The 17,789-nt window shown below is 40.3% G+C and overlaps 1 long non-coding RNA gene across 1 annotated transcript; it reads left to right on the top strand.

Annotated features, from left to right (window-relative positions):
* The first annotated feature begins 8,850 nt into the window (after window positions 1–8,850).
* LOC134314103 (uncharacterized) lies at window positions 8,851–16,437 on the top strand. Its single transcript, XR_010012348.1, has 4 exons — window positions 8,851–8,927; window positions 12,988–13,248; window positions 14,868–15,032; window positions 15,501–16,437. It is a non-coding gene; the product is annotated as an uncharacterized LOC134314103 (long non-coding RNA).
* Window positions 16,438–17,789: the final 1,352 nt, after the last annotated feature.

The raw sequence follows: 17,789 nt of genomic DNA, 5'->3' as shown, positions 1-17,789 counted from the left end.
GTACTAAGCAAAGACATGAGCAGGTGAGATGCTGACTGGTGCAAAAAACTTGGAGTAGTCGGAGATCCATAACAGCACAGAGTAAAGTTTTCTGGGGAAAAAACAGCATCTAGATGCCAGAGATGTCAGGTTGTATTTTTTGCCTCTGGGATTTACTGTAACATGATGTTACTGAGTATACTGAAGTAAAAATAATACTAAAACTGCCCTGATTACTATTCTTTTCTTTTAATTTGTGCATTTTCTCCCATTTTCACCCAATTTAGTGTAGTCGATTTGTCCTTCGCTGCTGGGGGATCCGTGATTGCAGTCGAGGTGGGTATATTGCTGCTCACGCCTCCGCCGACCCACGCACAGCCTTTAGGGCCTCCGCATACTTCCTGCCAAACTAAGTTCGCAAGCGTCGCACGAAGGGAAACGCATCTTGTGAGCTTACAAGCTGCCATACTTCTAGCGGTTTCGTTTTGCCTGTCACGTCTGCTCCACAGCTGAAGGTGGAGCTGTGACATTTATGATGTTAAGTTCCATGACTACCGAAAAACGATGGCTGTGTCCGAAATCGCATAGTTAAACAGTACAGTAGACCCTTGACTCACGAATTTAATTGGTTCCGAAGGGCTGTTAAGTCAAAATGTTCGTTAGTTAAACCTATTTTTCCCATAAGAAATCATGTAAATAGAATTAATCCGTGCCAGACCTCCCAAACCCCCCCTTACCTAACCCTTCTAATGTCTTAAATGGTCAAGTTTTTTTCCCCCTAATCTTAAATTATAGAATAGACATTCCTGTAATAAACAATAATAAACAACAATACACAGTAGTACTGTACTGTACATAAAAAACACACATCACATTTCAGTACAGTGCGTGTGCTGTACCATACACCATAATACATTTCCTTCTTTTTTTATAAAATGTATCTACCAGAAACAACAATAACTCTCATATTTCTCTATTATTTCCTTCTTTATTTCAGTAGTATTGTATTTTGTAGATGTAATTGCACGAAAAAAAGAATACTTTACTCGGCCGACTTCCTTCTTCTCTCTCACTCACTGCCCCCTCTCTGTCTGATACACAGTGACAGCTACTGGCAGGAGTAATTATACAACAAAAAGTAATAGATCTGTTTATTTTCTCACCACTGCGCTTCCTCTGCACATTCTCTGGGGACATTTTAATATAGAATTTTACAAAATATAAAGAAAACACCAAAAAAACACAGTCCACTGTCCGAATGTTCGCTCACTGTATATATATATTTAGAGAGAGACGCTCGGAGTCAACTTGTTCGTGACGTCACGTGTTTCGGGAATTTCGGTTCGTAATCTGAAATTTGTTGGTACGTTAAGTTGAAAAAGATCGTTCGTAACACAAAATTTTCGTATGGTAAACCGTTCGTAACTCAAGGGTCTACTGTACGTACTAAATTAGAGGCAGTGCGCACTGCTCGGCCGGTACAGAAGTAAGCTCTTTCAGTACGCAAGTGTGCTGTGTTTGCATACACAAAAAATGCTGCCCAAGCAGTAGATTACCCGGGTACTTTTCACGTAGTGTTTAATGAATACTACGTATTCGGACACACTATGAAAGTATGAAAGTAGTGATTTCAGACGAAGCCAATGATCACAGTTGAGACAACCCTCAAAATCCATGTTTGTTTTCATGGCACGCCTCTTTTTTCACCGACCAATCACAGACGTCGTCCGCGGAGTTCGCCCAGCTTCCATGTGTGTGACAAGGCAAGCGAAGCCTCTGCACGACGTCCGTGGTCGTTTGCTTTCTCGGCAATTACGTCACATTGGTCGCTGAAGCCAGACAAACGTCGTCTCCGCATGAAGTATGCTCAGGCCTTTAGCGTAACCCTTTTTCACCTGCTAATCAGGGTCCTTACACGGCGTTTGAAGACCACACCTAGATAATCCGGTCATCCCGCCCTAGCAGAAATGTGTCTGCTAGATGGTGTCCAGCCAACCGGTGGCAATGCCGGGTTTCGAACCGAGGAGTTCAGAATCCAATTCAGTGTCAGTATCCCGCTGCGCCACCTAGGCACCTCCTGATTACTATTCTCGAACAGTTTTTAAACATCTCCCATATTGACCAATTCAGTTATCAACCAAAAAAAAAGTCTAGGGTTGTTGGCAGTGTTTTCAGTTCTTAACCAACCAGTTTTAACTGGCCAGTTTGCCATGTTGGCACAGTCAGTGCACACTTCCGCAATAATTCACCATGTTAATGTGCTCGTTTTTCTTCAGGGGTTTTTGGACGGCACGGTGGCTCGGTGGGTAGCACTGTCGCCTCACAGCAAGAAGGTCCTGGGTTTGATCCCCAGGTGGAGCGGTCCGGGTCCTTTCTGTGTGAACTTCGCATGTTCTTCCCATGCAAATTTGCAAGTGAGGTGAATTGGAGATACAAAATTGTCCATGACTGTTTGACATTGAACTTACTAACTGTCCTGTCCTTCTTAAAAGGAATCTGGAATGATATTGCTACACAGTTCAGAATGGCGAAGTCTACGATCCACACTAAACTAAAAGAATAAGAAACCATTGTAAAAGCTGATGTTGCAAAAGGTACGAAAGTGCTGTGTGGAGTTTGCATGTTCTCCGTGTCCATGTGGGTTTCCTCCGGGTGCTCCGGTTTCTTCTTGTATATACACCAATCAGCCATTACATTAAAATCACCTCCTTGTTTCTACACTCACTGTCCATTTTATCAGCTCCACTTACCATATAGAAGCACTTTGTAGTTCTACAATTACTGACTGTAGTCCATCTGTTTCTCTGCATGCTTTATTAAATGGTCAGGACTCTCCCAGGACCACTACAGAGCAGGTATTATTTGGGTGGTGGGTCATTCTCAGCACTGCAGTGACACTGACATGGTGGTGGTGTGTTAGTGTGTGTTGTGCTGGTGTGAGTGGATAAGACACAGCAGTGCTGATGGAGTTTTTAAACACCTCACAGTCACTGCTGGACTGAGAATAGTCCACCAACCTAAAATATTCAGCCAACAGCGCCCCGTGGGCAGCGTCCTGTGACCACTGATGAAGGTCTAGAAGATGACCAACTCAAACAGCAGCAATAGATGAGCGATCGTCTCTGACTTTACATCTACGAGGTGGACCAACTAGGTAGGAGTGTCTAATAGAGTGGACAGTGAGTGGACACAGTATTTAACAACTCCAGCAGCGCTGCTGTGTCTTATCCATGCAAACCAGCACAACACACACTAACACACCACCACCATGTCAGTGTCACTGCAGTGCTGAGAATGATCCACCACCTAAATAATACCTGCTCTGTGATGGTTCTGTGGTGGTCCTGACCATTGAAGAACAGGGTGAAAGCAGGCTAAAAAAGTATGTAGAGAAATAGATGGACTACAGTCAGTAATTGTAGAACTACAAAGTGCTTCTATATGGTAAGTGGAGCTGATAAAATGGACAGAGTGTAGAAACAAGGAGGTGGTTTTAATGTTATGGCTGATCAGTGTATATAGGCCTTTTAAAGTGCCAATGCTATCATGCAGGAATCAGAACTGGACATCAGAGCAACTGTCTAATTATTATTGGGGTATGAAATCATGTGTCCACATAGTTTTGGACATACAGTGTATGTTTATGTTCAAATATAAAAACCTGGTCATAAGTTTAGGGCTTTTATCTCTTAAGATATACTTTTTTTGAAACACTAGGTACAAGGCAGGAACAACCTGGACAGGGTGCCAATCCATCACGGCTTGGCATGACTTCCCCCAGACACAGACAATCATGTCTGATATTGCTACACAGTTCAGAATGGCGAAATCTACAATCCGCACCAAACAAAAAAAAAAAGAGGCCATCATGAAAGCTAATGTTGAACAGCTTTGGAATGAACTGGAACAACAACTTAGGCTTTCTTGACCAACATCAGTGCCCAGCCATACTAAAGCACTTTTGACTAAATGTGCACAAATTCCCACAGACAAACTTTAAAGTCTTGTGAGAATTCTTCTCAGAAGAGTAGCAGTTGTTAAAGCTACAAATATCACATAGAGGTTACTCTTTTTTAATACCAATGTCTAACAAGGTCATAGTCAGGTGTCCAAATACTTTTGGCCATCTAGCGTAACACCTTTTTAATGTTAAAGTTTATTAGATTTTCTTATTGGCTTTAGCTCCTACATGACAAGGCTGAAGCAATAAAGATACTGACGCTGCTCAAACTGCAGAATTCATTCAGAGTAATTATATTCCGAATTCCATTTTACCTGCTCCTCTCTCTCCCTCTCTCTTCCTCTCTCCCTCTCTCTCCCTCTCGTTTTTCTGACTATTTTCTTCACATCTCGCTCAGATTTTTCCGGCTGGTGCTTATCTTTCCCCTGCCGTGATCAGTCATCTTCACTTCACTCCACCATCCATCTACTCACATTTCCTCCATCCTGGCAGCTGGGTGGCTCACCGCACTGTGAAGCGTGGCACACAGCCCAACCCTGCTCAGACATAAAGCTGTACACATTACATCTGTACAGTATAAGCACACTCACCCATGAGCCACAACATTCAGACTCTAAAACATTAGAAATGCATATTTCATAAGAATTGTGCATGTTACAGTCAGGGAGATATTAAAGGTTTAGCTGATTACTAAACATTAGTTACTTGTAGTTAAACGCAGTAGATATGAGCAGCATAAAAACCTGAGAGACTTTAATAAGGACCAAAACATTATAGCCAGATGAGGTGCTGACAGTAAGGGGTGCTGACAGGCAGCCATAGTTCGTACCCACCAACAGTGATCTGAGATAGGACAAGCCACAAACCTCTGACAGGTTGTTGGGCAGCCAAGACTCATTGATGCCAGAGGACATGAAGGCTACGGTGTCTGGTACAGACCAACAGAAGAGCTACTGTGGCTTAAATTGCAGATCTGTTGTTTAGCTGTTTAAAGCTGTTTAGCGCGCTAATGCTACCTCCTGTCCACTTTTGCAGGTATCTACAATGGAAATGCTTTAGAGCAACCGTCTAACTATTGTTATTGTTGTTATTATTATTACTACTATAACTATTGTTATTATTACAATTATTGTTATTATTATTATTACAATTATTATTAAAATTACTATTATTATTGTTATTATTACAATTATTGTTATTATTATTGTTATTATTACTATTATTATTGTTGTTATTATTACTATTATTATTATTACAATTATTATTATTGCTATTATTATTATTATTATTATCACTATTATTATTGTTATTATTACTATTATTATTATTACTATTATTATTGTTATTATTATTGCTACGATTATTATTATTACTATTATTATTGTTATTACTTTTATTATCATTACTATTATTATTGTTGTTATTATTATTGTTGTTACTATATCTATTATACTACTATAATTATTGTTTTATTATTGCTTATTATTATTACTATTAATATTACTGTTATAACTATTATTATAATTATTATTATTGTTATTATTGCTTAATATTATTACTATTACTATTATTATTATTATTATTACTATTATATTGAGGATGTACGTACATTACACAGTTGAGAAGAAAATAATCACCTCCTCTGATGAGATTAAGACACTTGTTTCTCATTGTACGTCTAAACAACCAGAAAGATCTCAGAGAAGAATAAAAGCTCATCTCTGTAGTGCACGACAAGCCTGACAATTCTTTCTCTCCCCTCAGTAATGTTTTGTGTTCAATTCCTTTCAGCTTTCTGTCTAATCTGTTTCCATCTCACCACTCAATGTTTCACGCAGTGCTCTGAGCCCGTCAGTACAGTGTATCACAAAAGTGAGTACACCCCTCACATTTCTGCAGATATTTAAGTATATCTTTTCATGGGACAACACTGACAAAATGACACTTTGACACAATGAAAAGTAGTCTGTGTGCAGCTTATATAACAGTGTAAATTTATTCTTCCCTCAAAATAACTCAATATACAGCCATTAATGTCTAAACCACCGGCAACAAAAGTGAGTACACCCCTTAGTGAAAGTTCCTGAAGTGTCAATATTTTGTGTGGCCACCATTATTTCCCAGAACTGCCTTAACTCTCCTGGGCATGGAGTTTACCAGAGCTTCACAGGTTGCCACTGGAATGCTTTTCCACTCCTCCATGACGACATCACGGAGCTGGCGGATGTTCGAGACTTTGCGCTCCTCCACCTTCCGCTTGAGGATGCCCCAAAGATGTTCTATTGAGTTTAGGTCTGGAGACATGCTTGGCCAGTCCATCACCTTTACCCTCAGCCTCTTCAATAAAGCAGTGGTCGTCTTAGAGGTGTGTTTGGGGTCATTATCATGCTGGAACACTGCCCTGCGACCCAGTTTCCGGAGGGAGGGGATCATGCTCTGCTCGGTATTTCACAGTACATATTGGAGTTCATGTGTCCCTCAATGAAATGTAACTCCCCAACACCTGCTGCACTCATGCAGCCCCAGACCATGGCATCCCCACCACCATGCTTGACTGTAGGCATGACACACTTATCTTTGTACTCCTCACCTGATTGCCGCCACACATGCTTGAGACCATCTGAACCAAACAAATTAATCTTGGTCTCATCAGACCATAGGACATGGTTCCAGTAATCCATGTCCTTTGTTGACATGTCTTCAGCAAACTGTTTGCGGGCTTTCTTGTGTAGAGACTTCAGAAGAGGCTTCCTTCTGGGGTGACAGCCATGCAGACCAATTTGATGTAGTGTGCGGCGTATGGTCTGAGCACTGACAGGCTGACCCCCCACCTTTTCAATCTCTGCAGCAATGCTGACAGCACTCCTGCGCCTATCTTTCAAAGACAGCAGTTGGATGTGACGCTAAGCACGTGCACTCAGCTTCTTTGGACGACCAACGCGAGGTCTGTTTTGAGTGGACCCTGCTCTTTTAAAACGCTGGATGATCTTGGCCACTGTGCTGCAGCTCAGTTTCAGGGTGTTGGCAATCTTCTTGTAGCCTTGGCCATCTTCATGTAGCGCAACAAATTCGTCTTTTAAGATCCTCAGAGAGTTCTTTGCCATGAGGTGCCATGTTGGAACTTTCAGTGACCAGTATGAGAGAGTGTGAGAGCTGTACTACTAAATTGAACACACCTGCTCCCTATGCACACCTGAGACCTAGTAACACTAACGAGTCACATGACATTTTGGAGGGAAAATGACAAGCAGTGCTCAATTTGGACATTTAGGGGTGTAGTCTCTTAGGGGTGTACTCACTTTTGTTGCCGGTGGTTTAGACATTAATGGCTGTATATTGAGTTATTTTGAGGGAAGAATAAATTTACACTGTTATATAAGCTTCACACAGACTACTTTTCATTGTGTCAAAGTGTCATTTTGTCAGTGTTGTCCCATGAAAAGATATACTTAAATATCTGCAGAAATGTGAGGGGTGTACTCACTTTTGTGATACACTGTATACATATACACATGTACAATACAATGAAATTCTTTCACATATCCCAGCTTGTTTGGAAGCTGGGGTCATAGCGCAGGGTCAACCATTGTACAGTGCCTCTGGAGCAGAGAGGGTTAAGGGCCTTGCTCAAGGGCCCAACAGTGGCTGCATGGCAGAACTGGGATTTAAACTCTCAACCTTTTGATTGATTGCCCAAAGCCCTACCCACTAGGCTACCACTAGCTCAAAGATTTTCTGCACTGTAGATGAATAAATAATGATATTATGCACGGTAGATGAAGAAATAATGATATTATGCACTGTAGATGAATAAATAATGATATTAAGCACTGTACATGAAGAAATATTCATATTATGCACTGTAAATAAAGCAATATGTAAATCCTTTCCAATCCTTCTTTGAGGAACTATATATACAATATATATACAGTATATATATATATATATACACAGGTATATATACAGTATATATATATATATATGTTTTAAAGTGTCATGTTTTACACTCTTTGATTACATTAATGACAGGAACGGTAGTTACTCATTACACAAGATTCATCAGTTTACAAGGTTATATCGAACACAGTCATGGACAAGTTTGTATCTCCAATTCACCTCACTTCCGTGTCTTTGGACTGCGGGAGGAAACTGGAGCACCCGGAGGAAACCCACACAGACATGGGGAGAACATGCAAACTCCAAACAGAAAGGACCCGGACCACCCCGCCTGGGGATCGAACCCAGGACCTTCTTGCTGTGAGGTGCCAGTGTCACCCACTTATACACTACCCGTTATATATTTTTGTTTCATTATTAATTTTTTTATTATTTAATTGCCCCATCATGACTTTCCTGAATGTGTTGCAGCCCTAAAACTCAAGAATGAAATGAACAAATGAAATTAAGTTGACCAGACAAAGCATGAAATCTTGATAGTATAGTATAGTATCTTGATACTATCTGCAATGAAGTAAAGGCCAAAGTAAATGTAAGAAACACTGCTTTTTATCTTTTTTTTTTTTTATTTATTATTTATTTATTGTACTGTCCTAATTTGTTTCTGATTTAAGGCTGTTCTAAGTTTTAAGTTAAACATTAAATGTAATAATTAGAAGTGCTATCCACATACTTTTGTTTGAACAGTATGATTACCACATCGGGAATTTGTAAAAAAGAAAATGAAATGAATCCCATCATTGCCATATGTTATCTCAGTGCCAAGGAAACGTTTAAAAAAATCTGCTCATGGACAAAGTGAAAGAAGAGCTCAGCAGTTTAGAGATGGAAGACATTGTGTGTTCAAGAACCTGTAGACGAGTGCACAGGGATTGTCCCTCTGGTGAAACCTAATGGGAAGATCAGTATCTGCTGTGACCTTTGTCACCTCACTCAGAGTATCTGCAGAGAAAAGCAAATTCTATCAGCAGTAGCACAGCTATACACAGCAAAAGTCTTCAGAAAGATTGATACCACCTCCAAGCTTTTTGTAAGTACCATTCTATACAAATTCAATGTCTATTAACACATTTGTTACCTATTTTGCTTATAGTGCTTACATTTCAAATAAGTAGTTGGATTTTTAAGCTTATTGAGTGAATGCAACTGTACAATGCAGTAAAAATAATCTGTAATTTGTTAATGAACTTGTACCTTTATTTAATTGTCAAAAGTACAAAGATATTATTTAGGTGATCGATAATTCTCAGTGTGTGTTGTGCTGGTATGAGTGGATCAGACAGAGCAACGTTTCGGGAGTTTTTAAATACCATGTCCACTCACTGTCCACTCACTGTCCACTCTATTAGACACTCCTACCTAGTTGGTCCACCTTGTAGATGTAAAGTCAGAGATGATCGCTCATCTATTGCTGCTGTTTGAGTTGGTCATTCTCTAGACCTTCATCAGTGGTCACAGGACGCTGCCTACGGGGCGCTGTTGGCTGGATATTTTTGGTTGGTAAACTATTCTTAGTCCAGCAGTGACAGTGAGGGGTTTATAAAAATCCATCAGCGCTGCTGTGTCTTATCCACTCATACCAGCACAACACACACTAACACATCGCCACCATGTCAGTGTCACTGCAGTGATGAGAATGATCCACCACCCAAATAATACCTACTCTGTAGTGATCCTGGGAAAGTCCTGACCATTGAAGAACAGCATAAAAAGGGGGCTAACAAAGCATGTAGAGAAACAGATGTAATTGTAATTGAAGTGCTTCTACATGGTAAGTGGAGCTGAAAAAATAGACAGTGAGTGTAAAAATTAGGAGGTGGTTTTAATGTTATGGCTGATCAGTGTATAATGCGCTATACATTTTTAATGGGAGACAGCTCTGAACTGTATGCAGGCCAATCAAGCACACACACTCTGTGTTCATGAAGCCATGCTGTTATAGCATGTGCAGAATGAGGCCTGGCATTGTCCTGCTAAAATAACCATGAACTTTTTGGAAAAACATGTTACCTTGATCTGCGGTCATGTAGACCCGTTACAGTGTCTCTCTAAAATATCATATGATGACAAGAATGCTACCTTCACACAAATGCAAGTCACCTATGCCGTGGGTACTGGTGCACCCCTATACCAAGACAGATGTTGGTTTTTGTACCTTTCACACTAATAACAGTCTGGCTTGGCTTTTTTTGTCTTAGGCACTGGGAACTTTTTTTTCCCCAAAGTCCATCAGATATGATATGCTAGGTTGCTGATGTTGGGCCCTTGAGCAAGGCCCTTAACCCTCAGTTGCTCAGACTGTATACTGTAACTGTAATGTAAGTCACTTTGGATAAAGGTGTCTGCTAAATGCTGAAAATATAAATATAATATAAATATAAATACATAGTTAATATACTGTATATGAGCCTGGGTGTAGAAAACTTGGCAACGTTTCTTCATAAAATGAATGAAATTTCTCTTTGTGTAAAGTTTCGGGTAACATTTCATGATGCAGCAGCCGACTGTGCTGCATAACAGCAGATTTCTGAAGTACTCTCAAACCCTTGTACCTAAATTTATCACAGTAGTATGACTGTTCTTTATGCAATGACATTTAAGGGCTTAAAGGTCAAACACACAGATTTATTCTGATTTTTTGGATCTTTCTACAATGTTATGTATGGTAGATGGTGAAAGACCTAAATTATGTGCAGTCTTGCATTGACAAATGTTCTGGAAAAAGAAGAAAATTCTTGTCTGGTTGAACCACTGCGTCAGTAAATGCTACTTAAGTAAATGTCTACAGCTTCCATCAACCCACCAGCCCAGAAGGGAGGAGGCCTTTCACCATGGATTGACTTCTCTGGATTGAGCAAGGTCACGGTCAAGTACCCATATCCTCTGCAACTCTTCCCCTCTGCATTAAAACAACTGTGAACTGCCACCGACTTCACTAAACTGGACCTGTGCAGTGCATATAATTTGATGAGAATCCGCTCTTGTAATGAGTGGCACTACAAATATTTAGTCATGCCCTATGGTCTGTCATCGGCCCCAGTGTATTCCAAAATTTAATCAACAACATGCTGCAAGACATGCTGGGGAGTTTTGTCACTGCATAAACAAAATTCTAATCTACTCTTTAACAAAGCAAGAACATATTCAGCATGTTTGTCAGGTGTCAAACATTTGCCAGTCCAAAAAACAGACCCAAATCCAAACTCTTAGTAAACTCTGATCCACTTGCCAACATGGACAGTCAGTTGCATACACCGATGAGGCATAACATTATGACCACCTCCTTGTTTTTACACACTTCTACACTGTCCATTTTATCAGCTCCACTTACCATATAGAAGCACTTTGTAGTTCTACAATTACTGACTGTAGTCCATTTATTTCTCTACATACTTTTTTAGCCTGCTTTCATGCTGTTCTTCAATGGTCAGGACCCCCACAGAGCAGGTATTATTTGGGTGGTGGATCATTCTTAGCACTGCAGTGACACTGACATGGTGGTGGTGTGTTAGTGTGTGATGTGCTGGTATGAGTGGATAAGACACAGCAGCACTGCTGGAGTTTTTAAACACCTTACTGTCACTGCTGGACTGAGAATAGTCCACCAACCAAAAATATCCAGCCAACAGCGCCCCATGGGCAGCGTCCTGTGACCACTGATGAAGGTCTAGATGACGACCAACTCAAACAGCAGCAATAGATGAGCGATCGTCTCTGACTTTACATCTACAAGGTGGACCAACTAGGTAGGAGTGTCTAATAAAGTGGACAGTGAGTGGACACAGTATTTAAAAACTCCAGCAGCGCTGCTGTGTCTGACCCACTCATACCAGCACAACACACTAACACACCACCACCATGTCATTGTCACTACAGTACTGAGAATTATCCACCACCTAAATAATACCTGCTCTGTGGTGGTCCTGACCATTGAAGAACAGGGTGAACGCAGGCTAAAAAGATATGTAGAGTAACAGATGTACTACAGTCAGTAATTGTAGAACTACAAAGTGCTTCTATATGGTAAGTGGCGCTGATAAAATGGACAGTGTGTAGAAACCAGGAGGTGGTTTTAATGTTATGGCGGTGGCACGGTGGCTAAGTGGGTAGCACTGTCGCCTCACAGCAAGAAGGACCTGGGTTCGATCCCCAGGTGGGATGGTCCGGGTCCTTTCTGTGTGGAGTTTGCATGTTCGCCTCGTGTCTGCGTGGGTTTCCTCCAGGTGCTCCGGTTTCCTCCCACAGTCCAAAGACATGCAAGTGAATTGGAGACCCTAAATTGTCCAGGACTGTGTTCAATATAAACTGGTGAACTGATGAATCTTGTGTAATGAGTAACTACTGTTCCTGTCATGAATGTAACCAAAGTGTAAAACATGACGTTAAAATCCTAATAAACAAACAAACAAAATGATGTTATGGCTGATCTGTGTATTTCTCAGTGCGTTTAAATCAAAAATTGGAAAGCTGTACACACTCCTTGTTATCATTTCATTAGGAAATATAAGATAAAGACATTAGCATTCTGTGTGTGTATCTGTTTGGAAAAACAACCCAAATTGCAGCAGACGCTAAATAGAAAAAACCTGGTGTGCAAAGCTCTGCATGGGAAATGTCACTGTAATCCCACCATTAGAGAGATTTATAAGATGAATATTCTCTGCATGTGTAATTACGGCTAATTAGCTAATTGTTTTATGTTGTTCCAGACACGGTAATGAGGGAATTGAAGTAGGTGCACATAAAAGATGTTTATAGAAGGCAAGAAATTATACAACTTTTATAAATATGTGTTATTTCTGTATCATTTAAGAGTTTATTCTCTAAATGATATACAGAAATTCTGATTGATTTGTTAGATGTTGTTAGGTTGTCATATTAATTACATTAAATTGTATTAGTTATTTAATTAAAATAACTATTATATTGGAATATTCTTATTATTTCATATTATATTTTATCTTTCAACTATAATATGTACCAGTCAAGTATAAACTGACTGATAAAAAATGGCATTCTTTAAAACATACCTTAATGAAGTTGTCATCTTTCATCATCATAATCATCCTGTTTAATGCTCATGATTTCAGGGGCACGGCAGCAAAAGGACAAGCAAAAAAGACCAGGCGTCTCTTCTTCCAGCTCTTCCAGTGTGATATCCAGGCATTCCCAGGCCAGTCGGGAGATATAATTCCTTCAGTGGGTCCTGGGTCAACCATGGGACCTCTTCCCAGTTGGCCATCCTTTTCAGATGCCTGAACCACCTCAGCTGGCTTCTCTCCACGGGAAGGAGCAACATTTCTACTCCAAACTCCTCCAGTATTGCTGAGCTCCTTGCCCGATCACAAAGAGTATGTACCCGCCAGCAAAAACCCATTCTGCTGATTGTATCCCAGGTCTTGTTCTTTTGGTAATTACTGAAATATCATAACCATAGGTGAGAGTGGGGACCTAGATTGCCCGGTAAGTTAAGATCTTTGCTTCACAGCTCAGCTCCCTCTTCAACAATACGGTCTGGTACAGCAACCGTATTACTGCCAATGCTGCAACTAACCTACAGTCAACCTCACGATCCCTCTTTCCATCACTTGTGAACAACATCACTAGAACAAGACGTGGGGTGAAGGTGTACAAAGGCCACATCGACCAAGCCTGACTTTCTGCCTAAAATGCGAACACAACTCAAACACAGAGAGCACAGGGATCAAACAGCTCACCTTAGGAAACCTGACACCCTATAGTCCCAGAGCACCCCACACAGAATTGCATATGCCTTTTCCAAATCCACAAAACACATGTAGACTGGATTAGCAAAATGTCATGTCCTCTAAGTTATCTGTGAGAAGGTGAAGAGTTGATCCGCTGTTCCATGACCAGGATGAAATCCAAATAGTTTTTCTTGAATTGGACAGTGTACCTCCCTTCTCCTCCTAAACTGTTGTGTTTTCCAGAACCTCTTTGAGGTTGCCTGGAAGTCATTCTCCATGACCTCTCCAAACTCCTTCAATGCTGGCTCTTTCAGATGTAAGAATTAAAATCAATCCAGACAGTGTTTTCTATCCGCATTTCCCAGAAAACCCTCACTATACATTTGCGCCTACCAGGTCTGTCTGACAGTTTTTCCTGTCATCTGATCTATATCCCCACAAGATTATCAGTTGACAGCTCAGGCCTGCTTATTACCTGAGTGTCCAAAAGACACAACCTTGACCAAGTTAATAGTTGACCTTTAAACTAAGGTGCTTTGATACCAAGTACAATTATCAGCCTCCCAGTCACTCCTCTCAAGGTTTTCCAAGTCGTTGCCAGCATGAGCGTTAAACTTCCCCCAGCAAAACAATGGAGTCAGTTTATGGAACTCTTTCCAGAACTCCATCAAATATCTCTATAAAGGCAGAATAGTCTGAGCTGCTTTTCGGTGCATATGCACACACAACAGTCAAAGACCCTCCAGCATTGCCTTTTCTGGCAAATCCCTGCAGGGTCACCTCTACAGCTGGGAACCAGGGTTCAAATCTTAAGGGGGTTACGTCCAATGGGAGGTTGAGGTGATCACTGTCAGCAATGGATTAGCGTCCTGTCCAGGGTGTGTTACCACATTGCACCAGGTGATTTGAAGGAGACACGATCCACCATGACCCTATATAGAAAATAAAATGAAAGAACCCTATTTCCAGAAAAGTTGGGACATGTAAAATTGTAAAATTCAATAAAAACAAGAATCTGTGATTTGTTAATTCACTTGAACTTTTATTTAACTGACATAATTACAACAAAATTACTTTTAATGTTTTGGTTGACCAACTACTGTATGTTGTATTTTGTAAACTATGTTGTGCCTGACTTTTAAGACTTAAGATGGTGTTGTGTGAAAAAAATGCTACTGCACAAGCTGCTATCAAGGAAACACTGGTTTCAGGAAAGTCTGTGATTATTTTAGTATGACAATACCAGTCCTTATACTCCACAGGCTACAGCAGCATGGCTACATAGACACACAGTGTGTATGCTTTTGAGTGGCCTGCCTGCAGTCCATATCTGTCTTTTATAGAAAACATCTGGCACATCAAGAAGAGAAGAATCAGACAACAGCAACCACAGACTGTTGAACAGATGTTGTCTTGTATCAAGCAAAGTAAGCACAAATTTACCTTGCAAAATGTGTATCCTTAGTTCTCAAACAATCCAAAAGTGTAACAGGCACTGTAGGTCCCCAGTCACCTGGAAAAAAATGGCCAGCAAACGGAATATACCGTAGGATATTCTAGGCAACAGTACATGGCACCTAAGTGTTTTTTAAATCAAGTAATCCATTTTCGGCATGTTTTTGAAAGTGGGTAAACAAAGAGTACACAGAGAAAACTCATGTGTGTTGTACTGTGTTTAGTTACCCTAGCCCTATTGTCCTGTATTTAGTTGACAGTTAGACATCTGCTTTGCTTCCTCCTTGATTCACATCAAAAGCAATTTCCCTTTTAATAAAATCAGCAACATTTCTCCTCTGGACTCGTCCTTGTCTACTCCAAAGCCACAGTATTAACTGTACATGCTAAGACTGATGTTTTAAATAGTACTTTTTGTGCTTGTTTTCTATATACACCAGTGTGAAGTCCCTGTTCAGGAGTGGATCCCACCAGTGATGACCGGTACCGTTATGGAACCTTTGTGATGGATCCCACTGGAGCAGGATGAAAGACAAGAACACACACAGAAGACATCAATAATGCACATGTTCAGTGTCACCATGACAACGCTAAAAAAGAGATGGGTGAAAAGGGGTTGTTTAAGGCAGTCTTAAAGTAGGCACATAGTCTGCTAGATGTCATAAATAAACATGAGGGTATGGACCACTTTGGAATCAAAGCTGAATGCTAGTGGATGCTTTTAGCCTAAGCTTTTAGCTTACGGCATAGTCAATCCAGAGTTTGAATTATAGTTTTAAAAGTGTCTTGGGGATTGGTTGGAGGGAGGTTTGGGGTTACTTGATAAAGAACATTTATGGCAGGCAGGGGGCATGGAGACGCAGAAGATTGACAGGTTAGTCCCTCACAATTACTTAGATATAGAGATGTTGGTGCCTCTAATGAAAACCTGCATTCCTTTGGAACCATGACGATTCAGCCAGCAGGACATTTTGGCCATCATGATAATAATAATAATAATAATACATTTTATTTATATAGCGCTTTTCAAGATACTCAAAGACGCTTTACATAAGACAAATAATCAAAACAAATACATACACCATACAAATCATAGTACAAAATCAAAATAGTACATCAACATCAAGAATAATTAAGATAAAAACAAAGAGAGCAGCATAAGACAGTTCATTAAAAATTAGCTAAATTATGAGAGAGAACAACAAATATAGAACAATTTCTTAAAATTAGACAGAAACAGGACAGATTCACATGCAATCAGGAAACTGAAAACTTTACAAGTTTTAGGATCTAGGACTTCACATTTCTGTCGTGATCTAAGTATAAAAACTATTAAAAAGAATAGCAAAAATAAAAGCATTTATTTCGTGTTGTTACAAGTTAAATGCCATTTTGAATAGATGAGTTTTGAGAAGTGACTTGAATTTGGACAGGTCAGGACAATCTCGTAGGTGTTTGGGGAGAGCATTCCATAAAGATGGAGCAGCTATGGAAAAGGCCCTGTCACCCCAGGTCCGGTGCTTGGTCCTAGAGGGTATGGACAGTAGGTTAGCCTCAGAAGAGCGAAGGCTACGGGAGGGAATGTGCTGATGGAGCAGGTCGGTGAGGTAGGATGGGGCCTGATTATGGAGAGCTTTGTGAGTGAATAGAAGAATTTTGAATTGAATGCGTTGAGCAACGGGAAGCCAATGAAGTTTTTGTAGAACAGGTGTAATATGATCACGGGAGCGAGTATGAGTAAGGAGGCGAGCAGCTGAATTCTGGATATACTGAAGTTTTTTTGGATTTTGTTAGATGTACCATAAAGGATGCTATTGCAATAATCAATTCTGGATGTAATAAAAGCATGAATCAAGGTTTCGGCGGCAGAAAAGGAGAGTGATGGACGTAGACGTGCTATGTTTTTTAGATGAAAGAAAGCAGTTTTGGTGATGTGATTTACATGGAGGTCAAAAGAGAGGTTGCTATCAAAAATTACACCAAGATTTCGGATGTTAGAAGACGGAGACAAAGTGTCATTATCAATGGTAATTTGAAAATTTTTTGTGGTTTTTGCCAGGGTTGTAGGACCTACGATGATCATATCAGATTTTTCACAGTTTAATTTGAGGAAATTAGCTTTCATCCACAATTTCATTTCAGTGATGCAATTTGTCAGAGTGGAGTGAAGTTCAGTATTAATGGATTTGGAGGAGATGTAAAGCTGAATATCATCAGCATAGCAGTGGAAATGTAAACCATGCCGACGTATGATGTCACCAAGGGGGAGCATATAAAGAATAAACAAAAGGGGACCTAACACTGAGCCTTGGGGAACGCCTTGGGACAGTGGAGCAATGGCAGAACTACAATTTTTGATATTAACAAACTGTTGTCTGTTTACGAGATATGACCTTAACCACAAAAGGGCAGTACCAGTGATGTTGACAGAGGATTCAAGGCGGGACAGAAGAATGGAGTGATTAATGGTGTCAAAAGCTGCAGTAAGATCAAGGAGGACGAGAATATTAATTTGTCCAGAGTCTGAGGAAAGAAGAAGGTCATTTGTGACTTTGAGGAGGGCTGACTCAGTGCTGTGCTGGGGGCGGAAACCAGACTGAAATGATTCAAATAGATTATTGGAATTTAGGTGATCTTTGAGCTGTGAGGCAACAACACGTTCCAGTATTTTCGACAGAAATGGAAGATTGGAAATGGGCCGAAAGTTACTCATAATGTTAGAGTCAAGT

The sequence above is a fragment of the Trichomycterus rosablanca genome, chromosome 1, assembly GCF_030014385.1.
Source record: "Trichomycterus rosablanca isolate fTriRos1 chromosome 1, fTriRos1.hap1, whole genome shotgun sequence".
NCBI classification, from domain to species: domain Eukaryota; kingdom Metazoa; phylum Chordata; class Actinopteri; order Siluriformes; family Trichomycteridae; genus Trichomycterus; species Trichomycterus rosablanca.
The sequence above is the reverse complement of the archived record's forward strand: the minus strand, read 5'-3'. Positions and strand labels throughout refer to the sequence as shown.